The following is a 17,396-nucleotide window of genomic DNA, read 5'->3' on the forward strand; positions in this document are numbered from 1 at the left end:
TGGTTGTTTTCTCCAAATTTTACGACGCAAGATATATTTTTTTAAGAGTTTGAATGAAAATTTAAACGACAATGGCATTGGGACAAGTTAAATAGGAGCTATTGGAGATCAAATTAACATGATTGAAATAATGACTAAAATAAAACAAAGTGCACACTTTGATAACAAACATCAAATTTAGTATTAAGATTTTTTGTAATGGATCTTTCTACGATGGTATCCAACAATATACGTTTAAAGTTGAATTGCATAGTATTAGGATGTATGATTTTAATGTCATTCTAGATTTTAGCTTAAACTGCTAAATTACATTGTAAGATTGGTAGAGAGAGAGAGAAAAAGGAAGAGACTGAAATGAAGGATTTTGTATATTCAATGTATGTTGTTGTTTTTCTATCTTTACAAGAGAATTAGGTCTCTCTATTTATAGAGAAGAGAAAGATACAATGGAGTACGAAGACATAAGGTAATATATTACAATAATATCAAAGTGTAATCTAAAGCTTTGCTGGTAGTGGGTGTTGGCCACCTTTACACCTTTGCTGGTTCCTAATGCACATGTACAGCTCCTAATGCACATGTACATTACAGCTCCTAATGCACATGTACAGCTACTAATGTATTATGAAAGTATAAAGTATATTACAGCTCCTAATGCACATGTACATTACAGCTCCTAATGCACATGTACAGCTACTAATGCATTATGAAAGTATAAAGTATATTATATGTTAACAGCCCCCCGCAAACTCAAGGAGGGTAGACATCGACCAAGTTGAGTTTGGAAACAAGATCACGGAAGCGCCCAGGAGGATGAGCCTTGGTGAAAATATCAGCAGGTTGATTGGTAGAAGCAATAGGGAGAAGATGAACAGTACCACGTGTAACATGCTGTCGAATGAAATGACAATCAATCTCAATATGCTTGGTGTGATCATGAAAAACATCATTGTGAGCAATCTGAATGGCACTCTGATTGTCACAATAAAGTGAGGTAGCGCCATATCAGTGAGGAGCCAGCGAAGCCAGCGAAGTTCCTGAGTAGTATCAGCAAGAGCTCGGTATTCAGCTTCGGTGCTAGAACGGGCAGTGAGGGATTGTTTCTTGCTACGCCAAGTAAGAAGAGAATCCCCTAAGAAGAAACAGAATCCCGTGGTGGAGCGTCCATCCGTAGGATCCCCAGCCCAATCAGCATCAGAAAAGGCACGCAGTTCAAGAGAGGAGGAAGCAGAGTAGTGAAGGCCATGGAACAGGGTGCCTTTGATGTAGCGAAGGATGTGGAGGAGAGCAGTATAGTGGGGAGTGCGAGGAGCCGACATGTACTAACTAACAATGTGAACAGCATAGGCAATGTCAGGACGAGTCACTGTGAGATAGACAAGACTACCGACGAGTTGGCGATAAAGAGTCGCATCAGGGAGGAGAGCCCCATCGAGAGGAGTGAGACGAATTTGAGGATCAACTGGAGTAGATGTAGTTTTGCAATCAGTAAGACCAGCACGAGCCAGAAGATCGGATGCATATTTGGCCTGAGATAAATAAGAGCCAGTAGAATCATGAGAGACTTCAAGGTCTAAAAAGTAGTTAAGAGTACCAAGGTCCTTCATCTCAAACTGACGGTGGAGAAAACGTTTGAGGTGGAGAATACCAGCTGCATCATTACCAGTGATAATCATATCATCCACATACAGAAGGAGAAGAGTGGTACCATGAGGAGTAGTTCGTAGAAAGAGAGCAGAGTCATAGGAGCTAGAGGTGAACCCGAAGTCATGAATGGTAGAACTGAACTTAGCAAACCAAGCGCGGGGTGCTTGCTTGAGGCCATAGAGGGCACGCTGTAGTTTGCAAACCTTATGAGGGGGAAAAGTAGACCCAGGTGGAGGTTGCATGTAGACCTCCTTAAAAAGGTTACCATTGAGAAAGGCATTTTTGACATCCATTTGAAAGAGCGTCCAGTGGCGAGCAGCAGCAACAGCCAGTAAACTGCGAACAGAGGTAAGCCGAGCAACAGGGGAGAAGGTTTCCTCATAATCAATTCCATATTCTTGGTTGAAACCCTTGGCAACAAGACGAGCTTTGTAGCGTTCAATAGAGCCATCAGAATGAGTCTTGATTTTGTAAACCCATTTGCAGCCAATCGCAGTTTTGCCAGGAGGAAGATCAACAAGATCCCAAGTATGAGTTTTGTCCAAAGCTTGAAGTTCATCATCCATAGCTTGCTGCCAAAGAGGATTAGTACAAGCCTCACGATAGGAGGTAGGTTCATAAGTAGAAAAGGCAGCAGACCCAACAATATAATGACGAAGGTGGATAGGAGGTTGAGTTACCCGGTGTGGTCGACCCGAAGGAGGATCGGTGGGAGGAAGAACAGGTGAAGAAGAAGGTGGTGCAGGGAGAGGTGGACCTTCAGGGAGAGCAGTCTGATCGGGAGCAGGAGTGAGTAAGGGCGTCTCAATGAAGGAGGAACCTGTATCAAAATCATAAGAGAAGAGATCGATGGAAGGATTAGTAAACAGTACATTAGTGGAAAGTGCAGGTAAGTGAAAGGAGGATAGGGAGGAAAACATTTGGTGCTCCCAAAAAATGACATGGCGGGAGATACGAAGACGTTTGGAGAGAGGGTCCCAACAGCGAAAACCTTTATGTTCAATTCCATACCCAAGAAAGCAATAAAGACGAGAACGAGGTTCAAGCTTGGTGCGTTCATGAGATTGAAGGAGAACAAAGCAGGTAGAACCAAAAACCCGAAGATTAGTATAGGGAGGAGGAGTGCCATGCAAACGTTCAAAGGGAGTTTGATTATGGATGACAGGGGAAGGAGCACAATTGATAGTGTAGACAGCAGTGAGGGCAGCTTCCCCCCAAAAGCTTTCAGGACAGGAAGAAGAGAGAAGGAGAGCGCGAGTAGTGTCAAGAATATGCCTATGTTTCCGTTCAGCACGACCATTTTGCTGGGATGTGCCAGCACAGGAACGATGAGGCAGTGTACCATGACTCTGAAGAAAGGAAAGGAAATCTGAATCCCGATATTCCATAGCATTGTCAGAGCGAAAAAGTTTGATGGTTTTTGAAAATTGGGTGTGGACCATTTGGGCAAATCGATAATAAAGAGTTTTGACTTCAGACCGAGTTTTCATGAGAAAAATCCAAGTAAACCGTGAAAAATCATCAATAAAAACAACAAAATAACGAGATCCCCCCATAGTAGTAGTAGGGGAAGGTCCCCAAATATCCGAATGTATAAGATCAAAAGGTGCATAGGAAACGGAAGTACTTTTATTGAATGATAAAGCAGGTTGTTTGGCAAGTTGACAAGGTATACAATCGAAAGTATCTGGAATGACATGACCCAATTGTCCACTAGAAACCAAAGACTTTAAGCGATTAATAGAAATATGTCCTAAGCGACAATGCCAAAAATGAAAAGGAGATAATGAGGAAGCAGATGCAGGAGCAGCGATCTGAGGAGAGTCAGGAACATGAAGGTGAATGAGCTCATAGAGACATCCGTGCTTGCGGCCGATCCCAATAGTCTGCCTCGTCTGAGGGTCCTGCACCAAACAATGAGTAGTAGAAAAAGTGACAGTTAGACCAAGTTCACATAATTGGCCAATAGATATGAGGTTTAAAGTGAGAGCAGGGATATGATAAACTTGAGATAAAGTTAAAGAAGATGTGGAAACAGTACCAATATGACGGACAGTCATGAGAGAACCATCAGCAGTTTGAATTGAGGGAATATGAGGAGAGGAAGAGATGGAAGAAAATATAGTTGAACTGGAGGTTATATGATTACAACAGGCAGATTCAAAATACCAAGAAGAGTTACCTGGAATTACAGACAGAGCAGTTGGAGGAGGTGTACTAGAAGGGGAGAGAAGGTGTTTGAACATAGCCTCGACATCCGTTGGAGAAAAGAGAGGGGTAGACGGAGTAGGAGACTCAGAAAATCCCTCAGCGGCAGCAGCAGCAGTGGTAGTGTGAGGAGACTGATGCCCAGAATGAGACTGATTCTTGGAACGATGAAAGCTCCCCCGAGGAGAACCACCGCGAGAAGGGTGGCTGTTGGAGGATGAGCGGGATGGATTGGGAAAACAATCCTGTTGCAGATGACCAGGACTGAGTTTGTTGCAGTAGCGGCAGGTTCGGACCGGGCAATTGACCAGGAGATGTGTTGAAGTAAGGCCCCGATTCTGACAATAGAGGCAGGCAGTGGTCCGCTGGGGGAATGATGGCCGGTACGAGGGAGTAGCAAGAACAGAGTCCACATGATGAGTTTGGAGAGTACCAAGACGAGTCTCTTCTAATAGCAACTCAGAAATAGCTTGTTCCAGAGTGGGCAAGGGATGGCGATGAAGAAGAGAGGCACGTACGGGCTCAAAAGATGAAGTGAGAGCCATGAGAAAGTGCATCAACCTTTGCTGATTACGATAAGCAGTGAATAAAACAGCATCTTCGCGGTGAGGCCAAGTCGGTTCGGAAAGAGCAAGCTGGTCCCAAATGGAGTGCATTTGAGAAAGGAAGTCATTGATGGACTGACTAGATTCTTGGCGCATCTGATGAAGTTGGTTCTGAAGTTGATATTGATGAGCAAGACCAGTAGTCTGGTATCGGTCTTTCAAGAAATCCCAGATGTCTTTGGCAGGAGTAGTGACAGAGTCAAGCTGAAAGTGACCAAACTGAAGACTGATAGAGGTAACAGAAGTATTGCGAAACCAGGTAATGATTTGGTAATTCTTACTGTCCCAGTCCTCAAGGCGATCTTCATATGTAGGAGTAGCAGGAGAAATAGTGGTTTCAGCAGTGTCTTTGACCGGTTGGTTCATGTCCCCGGTGATAATTCGCCAGTGCTTCTTTCCTTTGAGGAAGGAAGACATGGCTTGGGCCCATAGAACATAGTTGGAACCATTCAAAATAATAGAAATAGGATGGGATGCATCATGACGATCCATAATAACAGTTGAGTAGGGCTAAATTGATGGTGATAGACCTGTAGGAGCAAAATTAGGTAAAACAGAGTGTACCAGTGAGTCCGGAAGGTCGAAAATAGCTAGGAAAGGTGGGCTGGAAGGCGCGTGAGGGCGCGTGTGAGCGTGGCAACGGAAGCAGAGACGCGCCGAGCAAAAGAGCGGCGCGTGAGAGCGCGTGACGGCGTTTCTGGTGATGGGCTTGGTGCCGTTGGAATCGTAAGGAGATTCCGAGCTGTTTGGTGTAGTTCCACTGTGTACGGGACTAAGCACCAAAATTGAAGGATGCCAGAGTTGTATTTCTGTGCTCTGATACCATGTAAGATTGGTAGAGAGAGAGAGAAAAAGGAAGAGACTGAAATGAAGGATTTTGTATATTCAATGTATGCTGTTGTTTTTCTATCTTTACAAGAGAATTAGGTCTCTCTATTTAATGGAGTACGAAGACATAAGGTAATATATTACAATAATATCAAAGTGTAATCTAAAGCTTTGCTGGTAGTGGGTGTTGGCCGCCTTTACACCTTTGCTGGTTCCTAATGCACATGTACAGCTCCTAATGCACATGTACATTACAGCTCCTAATGCACATGTACAGCTACTAATGCATTATGAAAGTATAAAGTATATTACAGCTCCTAATGCACATGTACATTACAACTCCTAATGCACATTATGAAAGTATAAAGTATATTATATGTTAACATACATTATGTTGACATGTCTTGTTATAATAAAAACAAAACAAGATTATTATAAAAATCATAATAAAATAACGTTTTTCATTATATTTTACCCTTTAAAATAAAAATTTATTGACATCATTATTTTACACTTGTGATCATAATCTTAGTAGAAAAATGGTAAGCTATCAATAAATCATAACAGTTAAATTTAATTCTCATCAAATTATATTGAAAATAAGTCTTAATAAAATTATTATTAAAAATAATTTTTTATAACAATTTTTTTCATATGTCGCTAAAAATTGATAATTAGTGATTTTTTTGGTCACGATTTTTATAAATTATCGCTAAAATTTACAATTAGTGACTTTTTATGACTAATTTTTTAAATTGTCGCTGAAAGTTAAAAATTAATAACTTCTTTTTGTGACGATTTTTTTAAATCGTCCGTAAAACTTATAATTAGTGACTTTTTTTGTGATAAAATTTTCAAACTATGCTGAAAATTAACAATTAGTTAAATTTTTTAATAATATTTGATAAAAAATATAATTAATTATCATAAGACTTATTAAATAATAAATTTACCTATTAAAATTTATAAGTAAGTTTACGTAGAAAAAACAAGAATAAAATGGCAATATGCAATTTTGATGAATATATACTTGGTCCACAAAAACAGTCAATGTATGGTCTTCCCTCATCGCATAAACTGACTTGGCACCAAGTTTGTATGACTCAATGAGTAATTATTTCTAGTGTCATATACTATTATTTACATGATATTCTAAATTAATTATTTACATAATATTCTAAATTAATTATGTAGTTAGAAAAATTTGTTGATTCACTTTTATTATTTAATTAAGAGACAAGCCATAATTCACTTTATGCATATTATAATTTACTTTATACGTATTATAATTTATTATATGTGGAGTATATTATATAGATAATATCACATAGTAAGACAAGAATAGCTAATACTTTTTTAATCCGCATTCTTGTGGGTTACTTTGGGAGGTGGGTTAAAAGTTACTTCACAACTTTTAGTCCACTTTTCTCTCTCACAAAAAAGTCAAAAAATAATTTTTTACCATTTTTTCAAAACATCCTGTGTTGAGTCTTCGTGGCTAACTAGTTGGATGACATCTTGAATGAGCTAACTAGTTGGATGAAATCTTGAATGAACAATCTCATATTCAAGTATGAAGAACCCCCTTCTTCCATTGCCATCTTTGCCATCTCCCCAAATACTCTTGCCCTTCTTCTAGTCTCTTCTCCTTCTATTCCTTCACTCATTACTTTCTCCACAGCAGCCCTAACTACCTCTCTCTCCACCAACTCCTCCCAATTGTCTTCCGCAAATATGCGCCCAACTGTCTGAACACCAACACTCACTCCGATCTCCAAAAGCTGCACAGCTAGCTTCTCATTCAAAAACTGCTCAGCGAACATAGGCCACGTTATCATCGGCACACCCACACACACCCCTTCCAGCGTCGAATTCCACCCGCAGTGTGTCAAAAAAGCCCCCACAGCCAGGTGCGACAATATGAGTATTTGCGGTGCCCAGCCTCGAATCAGAAGCCCTCTCCCTTTCGTTCTTTCCTCGAATCCGTCTTCGTCCACCCACTTCTCTATCTCCACCGCCTTGTCTCCGTTTCTTATAACCCACACAAATGGGCGTTTCGAAGCCTCCAAGCCTAAACCTAGCTCAATTAACTGAGGAAGTGAGAGGAGTGTGATGCTTCCAAGGCATGCGTAGACCACGGAGCGTGGCTCTTGCTCATCGAGCCACTTCAAACATTGGTTTTCGTCGATGGTGGCCTTGTTTCCTCTCTGAGCCTTATCCAAGTTGTCTTTGTTGCACAATGATAGCGGCCCAACGCACCAAACTATATCTCCTTTCACCTTTCGAAACTCGTCGACATATCTCGGTTCCAGCTCTTCAAAACTGTTAATCACCACCCCATATGCTTCAGCTTCGGCAGCTTGCATTCGATTCCGAAAATCTTGCCATTCTGGTGAACTTGGATTGAAAAACATAGACAACTGAGCTTTAGTTAGCTCAATTCTTTCAGGCAAGCCAGGAAGTTCGAACGGCTCTGACTCCGAAACATTCTCATAATCTTCAAAATTTTCTAAATTGTGTGCGCATAAGAGAGCGAGGCAGTTCATTCCATCAAAAAGAATTCTCGGAATTCCAAACTTACGTGCAGTGTCTCCTATCCATGCAATATTTTTATCGGCTATTATGCAACTGGAACATGGCTCGAGCGTTTCAAACAACTGCTCGAATGGTTGTTGCAACATGTCGATGCTCTTGAAAAATTTCATCATTAGGTCTAGAGAGTGAATAGCGTCTATAGTTTCGTACCCCTCCAACAGGCCGGCCTCCACTGACGGAAACCGGAGAGAGAGAAGGCGGAGGGGGAGGCCCGATTCGATCACACGGTCGATGATGGGGCGGAACCTGGAGGCAATGACAGGAGTGGTGACGACTGTGACAGTCACGCCTTGTTGTGCCAATAATTTGGCCAAGTCAATCATGGGGATGAAGTGGCCTGGCGCCATTAAAGGTGCTAAAATGAAGTGAAGCTGGCGGTGGTTCTGTAAAGCCATTGCAGCTAGCGGGATTGGTGGTCGATGGATTCGCTATATAGAATTTAGGTTTTGTTTGGCAACCCTCCCTTTTAGTTATAAAGTTAAAAAATTATTAAATTAGTCAAAAAGTTAACAACTCATACCAAAAAGTCAAAGATTCTCTTTTTTCTCTATTTTTTGCATATTTTTTCGTAAAAAATCAAAAAGTCATCCCAAACATACTAGTTTTTTTTAACTCATATTTTAGCCAAATATTTAAAAATTTACTAAATTAGTCTGTTCCCAAACGAGGCCTTATACAGCTTTGTACCAAAATTGCGTTTGAAAAAAACAAAGCAAAGGCCTCATTTAGCTATGATTCTTATACTAAGGCCTAGTTTGGCAAGTCACTTTTAGTTAAAAAGTTAAAAAATTATTAAAAAAGTTAAAAAGTCAATAATCTATACTAAAAAGTCAAAGATTCTATTTTCTCTTTACTTTTTACACATTTTTTTCGTAAAAAGTCAAAAAATCATGCCAAACATACGATTTTTTTTTACATCACATTTTAGCCAAAAAGTCAAAAAATTACTAAAAAAGTTTGAGAACAGGTTTTTTTAGTAATTTTTTAATTTTTTGACTAAAATATGATGTAAAAAAAATTAGTATATTTCGGATGATTTTTTGATTTCTTACGAAAAGATGTGCAAAAATTAGAAAAAAAAAATATTTGACTTGTTTATATAGGTTGTTAAATTTTTGATTTTTTAAATAATTTTTGACTTTTAAACTAAAAAATGATGTTGCCAAATGAGGCCTAAACTCTTAACATTATTCACTAATGTTTGGTTTCAATTTTCTAAATTTAATTTTTAGAAATTTAATTTTTTATTTTTTGTATTTTATTTAAATTTTAGTGAATGTTTTTAAAATTTGAAGTAATTTTTTAAATTTTTTAGATGTATCTTACTTAGATGTATCTAAAAAATAAAATATTTGTAAAAAATATTTTAAAAAATAGCAAATACACAAAAATATAAAAAATGTATTGAATTTTTGTATTTTTTGTATTTAGTAAATTTTTTAAAGATTTTTTTTACAAAAATTATTTTGAAGTTTATTTATGTTAGATACATCTTAAAATTAAAAAAATTATTTAAAATATTAAAAAATTCAATAAAACAATTTTTTTTTTTAAAAAACTTAAAAATTTTAATTTTTTGAAAAGTAAATCCTTAGTTATGATACCAAACAAGCTAATTACATTTTTAAGCCACGTTTAGGGAAATTTATTAATTGGTCTTGAGACACTGTACCCTAATAAGGTTATGATTAGTGGAGTAGATAGGACCCATAACTTTATATTGAGTGATTAAAATGTATAAAAAAATATAATAAATTATAATTAATAAAAAATATAATCACGTGATGTCCCCAGAGACAACTAATAATTTTTTCCCACTTAGATGGCGACCCTTGATCATTTCGTACTAGAAATCATCTAAGATGCTCAATTATTTTGTATTAGTTGAATCTGGTCTTTCAAAAATTTAAGATCCCATTTGAAAATTTTCTTTAAATAGTGTTATAGGTGTGATTTTATATGATTAGGGTATATTTATATAATATATTTTATTATTATAATTGGTAAAAAGTAATAAAATATAGATCATATCATTAGATATTTAAAAATATATATTATTGTGATTAGTAAAAGGCTAATATCAATTGATATTCTATTAATATATAAAATTTTTTCGTGCTAAAGACTCACATTTTAAATCTTTTATTTGACCTATAATAATATCAACAATAATACTCTCTCCGTCCCAAAATATTAGTCCCTTATTCCATTTTTCATTGTCCCAAAATATTAGTCCCTCTTCAAAAATCAAGTACAAAAATAATATAAATTTCCTATTTTGCCATTCTTTTAAATTAATAAACAATATAAAAAGTACAATTATGACATTGATATTCTCAAAAAATGTACTATCAAAAGGATAATTTTGGAAAATTAACTTTTTTCAAAAGCAATAATTGTACTACTAAAAAAAGTTAGATTCCCTAAAAGGGACCATTATTTTGGGACGGAAGGAGTAGAGAACTTTAGAAATGAATTCTAAAATTAATTTTAATGAGCTAACAGTTATAAAAAAAAAAAAAAAAAATCAAAACATCATATCAAGAGGTGAGACTTTCCGAACTCATTTAGAATCCCAAATTTAAAGTTCTTAAATATTTTTATAATAATATAAAAGTAAAAATACACCTTATAAAACAATATAATAATAAATTAAAAATTGACGCATAATTTATGATTGATGGAAATTTTGTCGGCCATGATTGGCTTTGAAAGCTCAAGTCAGCCATGGTTGGCTTTAATGTTAGTGACGTAATAGCTACATCAGCATATTAGATTTTTAAAAATTATTTAAGAACTATAAAATAATAAGTTCTAATAGTTTTAAATATATTATATTTCAATTGATTTGATATTTTGTTCTTTGTTTATTTTATTCTTTTTAAATTTCTTATACTACCAGCTAAAGAGCTGATTTAGGCCAAGTTTGGGGACTTTAAAAAAAGTCAAAAAGTCAAAAAGTTACTCAAAAAGTTAAAAAGTTAACACTATTCATCAAAAGTCAACAATTACGGCTGCACAACTCCCAATTCAAATTTTTCCCTACAAATTAATTTTTACAATTTTTTATTTCACATTTTTCAATAAAAAGTCAAAAAGTTAACCCAAACATCCATATTTTCAACCTCAATTTTTTAGTCTAAAAAGACAAAAAGTGCACTTTTTTAATCTTCCCAAACTTGACCTTAGTATTTTTTTTTTTAGTAATATGTATCACCACTATTAAATTTTTTGTACATAAATATTTGGATGCAGTGCAGGCCATTGTAATATCTTATTTGGATTTTTGTACATAAAATGTAGTGGATGCATCTCTATTGTCATGCCTCGTTTGGATTAGAGTGCTGTTTTTGCACGATACCCACCCATAGCCATCTATAAATCTAAGAGAAAAAATGCTATGGCCGATGAGGTTTAATGCAATTTTGGGGACATAGCAAAAAATCACATTTTTAGATAAAATATTAAAAAACGTGGCTGCTAAAAACGTAATGAAATCTCTTTGGAAAGTGTCAAAAACGTAGTCTTAAAATTATAAATTAGGGCCTATGAAAAAAAAATAAAAAAATAAATCTCTTATGTTGGGTAAGAGTATTTTGGTTATTTTAATTTGATTTGACACCATAAATAACTATTAAACTAAAAAAAAAAAAGTTAGTTTTTTTACCAACTTTCTAAATCACTTTTAAAAAAGTCAAAAAATTTGATAAAAAGTCAAAAATCAATTTTTTTACCAACTTTCCAAAACAATCCAATGATTTCTTGGTTTATGTTTAAGAAAGTGTTATAAATTAATTTTTATTTATTTAAAAAAAATTTAAACATTTAAAATAAAATATTTAAAACAAAAGTCAAAATATGTGTTTGCGTGTATAGACATATATATGTGTACATATATATGCTAAGGTCGAAGATTTTCAATTTTAATTAAAAAATTAAAAAATTATTATAAATTATCATATTATTCTCTTTATTTTTTTTACATTCTTTTATAATAAAAAAATTAAAAAATTAATTAAAGGAAAATGCCTGGTAGCCCGAAGCTACCAGGCTCGAAAATGGCTCGAGAGGAAGAGAGGGAGAGGGAGAGGGAGAGAAAGAGAGGGAGAGGAGAAAGAGAAGGGAGGGAGAGGAAGAAGGTCGGCGTCGCAGCTCCCCGCCCCGCCGTCGTCGCAGCTCCCGCCGTCGCCTCTACTTCCTCCTCCGTCGCAGCCCCGCCGATGTCGCAGCACCACCGTCGTCTGCCCAGCCTCCCCTCATCCTCAAACCGGTTTTTATGGCCCCCTCCCCTCCCTCCTCCTCCTCCTCCTCCCTTCTCTTCTTCTCCCTTCTTCTTCTTCTTCTTCTTCATTCTGCAAAATCAGGAAAAAAAAAAAAAAAACAAAAACAAAATCGACACCAAAACGACGTCGTTTTGATGTCGAGCTACGTTTCGAGCCGCGACATTCGGACTCCGTAGCATGATCGTTAATTAAAACATTTGATTCCCAAATGGAGCCTGACATAAAAGTTAATGCACTACATGATAGATTATGCCTCCGTTTGGGAAGTGGGTTGGCTTTTTAGCTTTTTGGCTTTTTGGCTATTTTAGCCTGGTTTGGGAAGGGCTTTTTGACTTTTTGGCTTTTTTAACTTTTTTTGTGAGAGAGGATTGTAATGATTATGGGTTGGATTTGATGTTTTATTTTTTGTGGCTAAAATAGCCTATTTTGTTTTTTGTGGCTATTTTAGCCAAAAAAACCTGGGCTTTTTCTTACCAAACGGAGGCATAAAAATATAATAAAAAGAGGGACATAAATCTTCCAACAAGAATGATCAACTACATAAACATAAGTAGGCGCCATCATATAATGATCCTGTTTGGTAGGATTTATTTTTAATTTATTTTAATTTTTAATTTAATTTAAATTATTTTAATGTGTTTGATTCAGTTTAACAATATAATTTATAGCTTTTTGTAAGTTAAAAATCAATTTATTCTTTGAGTGGGGTAGGAGAAACTTAATATATAAGTAAAAAATCAGCTTATGTTCACAACTATAAGCTATAAGCTGTTAAGCTACAAGCTATAATCACTTTCCCACAACTCTACTGAACGGGGGCCAATATGTATATTCAAGATTATTTTTTAATTAATTTAAGGGGACTTACGTATAATAAGTAGATTTATTATTTAATATGTCATATGATAATTAATGGTATTTTTATCAAATACTATTAAAAAAAAAGTCACTATTTGTTAATTTTTAACGACAGTTTGAAATTTTTAATACAAAAAATTTCACTAATTATAAATTTTAGCGACAGTTTAAAAAAATCGTCACAAAATATTCACTAATTTTCAATTTTCAGCGACAATTTGAAAATTTGCCACAAAAAAGAAATCACTAATTGTAAGTTTTAGCTACAATGTACAAAAATTGTGACAAAAAAATCACTCATTGTCAATTTTTAGCGATATATATACACACAAAAAAAATTATTTTTAACAATAATTTTACTAAAAATTATTTTTAATAGAATTTAATGACAATTAAATTTAATTATTAAGATCTATTAATAATTTATCCTAAATCTTATGATCAATTTTTTGTCCATGACCTTATTGTTAATCTTCCAATATATTGGACTTTTGCGAAACTGATCAATTAAGGAATTTAATAATAATACTAAGGACTCCACTTCTGGACTCAACTTCTCTCCAGTTAGGTTTTTTAATTGGAGTATTGTGTTAGAGTTATGTGGCCCACCACAAAACTCATATTAATGATCCAAATCGTTTAATATATAGGACTCGTTTAGTTTGTCATCTCTATAAAAAAAAATTACATTAATTACTTGAACAGATCACATTTGTATCAATAATTTATTTTAAAATTATAGTTACTGTTAACACAAATTTGATCTGATCAAGTGGTTATCTATATCTGATCAACGTGATTTTTTTAAAAATGAAATATTCGACGAGCCCTAATTATTAAATATTTTGGATCATCGATGTAGATTCTATAATGGGCCTATGAAGCCAAATAATACACTCCGATCTGATTTTAAACTGAAAAAAAAGCCTGGGCCTAATACCAAATACCAGAGTAAACAACATCAAGTGCAATAAAGGGCAGTTTGCAAATACAACGATTCAATAAAATAGTTTAAATTTGTTTCCAAGTAGCTTCGAAATGGCAATATGGTTGGTGTAAAATGCATATAGTATATAATTTTATCACAATATTATGTAAGTTTTTATAAATTTACATAAGTGATATTATAAAAATGTCATTACAAAAAATTTAATTTCTAAAGACCAAAATTTAGAGACAAAATTATTTTTTAGGAACCAAATATTTTTGATATGAAAAGTGCCGTTATTATATTTTTAGCAACAAAAATTAGATATTAGTGATGAATTATTATCCTTTTAAGACCAAATTTTTTGTCTCAAAAAATAAATCATTTTGAGACCAAATTATTTTGTCCCTAAAAGTCTATTTATTAGTGACATTTTCAAAATTTTATCGCCAAAGGCCTTGTTTTGGACTTTTCGAGACAACATTTTAGCGACTATCCTCATGACGATAAAAACTGATTCCTAAATGTCTTTTACAATAAAATTTTCACTTTTAGAGACTCTTATTTGTTGTAATGTGTTGAACCATTTTAATATCTTTTATTTATTTATTTATTTATTTTTGGTGACCTTTTGTCTTGTTCATGAATATTTTTTTTTTGGTGGCCTTTTATTTTATACATGAATGAAGATTAATTGGAAGGTCATGGGCTTGGTGGTGAGTTAATATTTGAAGGTTTTGGGACTCTCCCTTTTCTCTAGTTTAATGGTCATTATATTGTGGTGTAATTTGTAAAGTCCTAGTAGCCTTTAAATTGTTCCTCTCATCTACTCTTTTTACACCAACTATTTTTTACACTTGAGAGATTACTAGCCAAAGACGGGTGTTTTTTCTTGGTAGAACTTTGGATTCACCATCTTGTGCAGAGTTGGCTTGAACCATACGACAAGTGGTCGGATTGTTGTATCTTAGAGGGGACAAGTCATAGTTTAGTGACTCCTGTATCGGTATTTGGATCTTCCTACCACAGTGGGCTTGATCTCCTTAAAGAAAATGAGATATCCGCGCCTTAGCTTGATCTATGTATATCTCATTTTCTTTGCATTATTTATCAATTAAATATAAGTCTTTTGGTATTTTTACTAACAATTTTAAGGAAATTAAAATGGAACAAGTACTAGAAAAAATCAATGACAGAATTGGCTTTATACAATACAGATGAGTATAAATGTCGTTTTTTTCTCTTAAATTGACTTGCTGATCAATTTTATGATTACTATGACATCACTTACACTTTTGTAAAGAAAATTAGGAAGCTTTACATATGATATTGAAGAGGTATAAGCAAAAAAGTATGCAACTAGCTGCTTTTTTCGCTTCCAAAAGGTGGATGGAAAATCTGTTGTGGAGCAAGCACAAGATTTCTAAATGATAGTTGCAGAAGTAAGATCTAAAAGCATTAAGATTGGTGACAACTTGGTAGTTGCAGGACTTGTTAACAGGTTACCGCCATCTTGGAGAGAATTCCAAAAGAGTATGCGCCACAAACAAAAGGAGACTTTCTTAGAAGCATTGATCACTCGCATCCGAGTCGAAGAGGAGGCTAGAGATCAAGATGCATTAATAACACAAGTGGGTAATGACAATTCTACTACAAAGGTAAACTTTGTTTCAACAAATAATGACTTACCCAAAGTCACAATTTCAAGAATGCTTATTTAAAGCCTTATAAAAAGAATATGAAGAATTATAGCAAACCTCACAATAAATGGATTAATCCAAATAAGAACCAAGGTCCACCACATTCACAAAAGTTTATATGCTTTGCCGGTGGCAAAAGTGGGCATATTGCTCGAACTTGCAAATTTTGAAAACGTGCACCTGCCCCAAAGGCTAACGTTATCGAGGAGTCATTTGTGGCTATGATTACAGACATTTGCATGGTTAATTATGTGAACGGTTGGTGGGCAGATTCTGGTGTTAATAGACATGTTTGTTATGATAAAACTTAGTTCAAGGTGTATACTCCCTATGATGATAAGAAAATAATTATGCTTAGTAACTCTAGTCAAACCAAGATACTTGGGAGTGGTCAGGTTGACTTTAAGTTCACCTTTGGACGTGTGCTTACTTTAAAAGATGTGTTTTATACATCGTCCATGAGGAAGAATTTGATGTCAAGTTATTTGTTGAATAAGGCTGGCTTTAAGCAAACTATGTCAATACGTGATTACCAAGAAGGGTATTTTTGTGGGTAAGGGTTATGCTTGTGATGGGATGTTCAAACTGAATGTTGAGATTAATAAATCATCTACCAATTCGGTTTATATGTTGTCTTCTATTAATTTTTGGCATGTTCGCTTGTGTCATATTAACAGCAAATATGTGGGAATCATCTGTAGTTTAGGACTAATTCCTAAAGTGACAAAAAAATTTGAGAAATGTGAAATTTGCAGTAAAGCAAAAATTACCAAGTGACCTCATAAAAGTGTTGAGAAAAATACCTCATTGTTAGAATTATTTCATACTGATTTGTGTGAGTTTGAAGGAATTTTAACTCGTGGTGGTAACCGATATTTTATCACTTTATTGATGATTTTTCAAAATACACAAATGTATATTTATTAAAAAAATAAAAGTGATGCTTTAGAAAAATTTAAAGAATTCCTTCTTAAAGTAGAAAATCAATTCGGTAAAAAGATTAAGAGATTTAGAAGTGATAGAGGCCGAGAGTATGAATCTCTTGGATTCAACTCTTTTTTTTAGTCATTGAGAATTATTCATGAGACTACTTCACCATATTCACCTTCATTTAATGGCGTAGCTAAAAAAAAAAATAGAACGTTAATTGACTTGACGAATGATATGCTTATTGATTCAGGTGCTCCCTCAAATTTTTGGGCCGAGGCTATTTTGACAGCTTGCCATGTGATAAATAGAGTGCCACACAAATAGACTAAAATTTTACCTTATGAGTTATGGTGGAGGCATAAACCAAATCTAGGTTATTTGAGGATTTGGGGATGTTTAACTTTTGTGAGGCTTGCAGATTCTGAACGACCTAAATTGGGTAAACGAGCTACAACTTGTGCTTTTCTTAGGTATGCGTTGCATAGTACAGCTTATAGATTTTTTTTGATATGGAAAATAATATTATTTTTGAATCAGGTGATGTTATTTTTCATGAAAATAAATTTTCTTTCAAATCTAAAAATAGTAGGGGTCAAATAATTTCTGAAAATATTTTATACATGCCTCGCTCTTCTACTCCATCTCAAGTTTTTCAAAAACAAGAAAATTCTCAAATCCAACCAAGGAGGAGTAAATGAGCTAGAGTTGAAAAAGATTTTGGCCTTGACTATTATCTTTACAATGTGAAAGAAATTCCTTTTACGATGCAATAAGCTTTATCATCACCTGATGATATTTTCTAGAGAGAGGCTAT

The 17,396-nt window shown here is 34.6% G+C and overlaps 1 pseudogene across 1 annotated transcript; it reads right to left on the reverse strand.

Moving 5' to 3' along the window:
- Nucleotides 1-6,790: 6,790 nt before the first annotated feature.
- On the reverse strand, nt 6,791-8,278 carry LOC114262285 (UDP-glycosyltransferase 73C3 pseudogene; annotated as a pseudogene). Its single transcript, XR_014347860.1, has one exon. The product of XR_014347860.1 is annotated as a UDP-glycosyltransferase 73C3 pseudogene (transcript).
- Nucleotides 8,279-17,396: the final 9,118 nt, after the last annotated feature.

This window comes from Camellia sinensis, chromosome 13 (genome assembly GCF_055761805.1).
Source record: "Camellia sinensis isolate YWXY chromosome 13, ASM5576180v1, whole genome shotgun sequence".
NCBI classification, from domain to species: domain Eukaryota; kingdom Viridiplantae; phylum Streptophyta; class Magnoliopsida; order Ericales; family Theaceae; genus Camellia; species Camellia sinensis.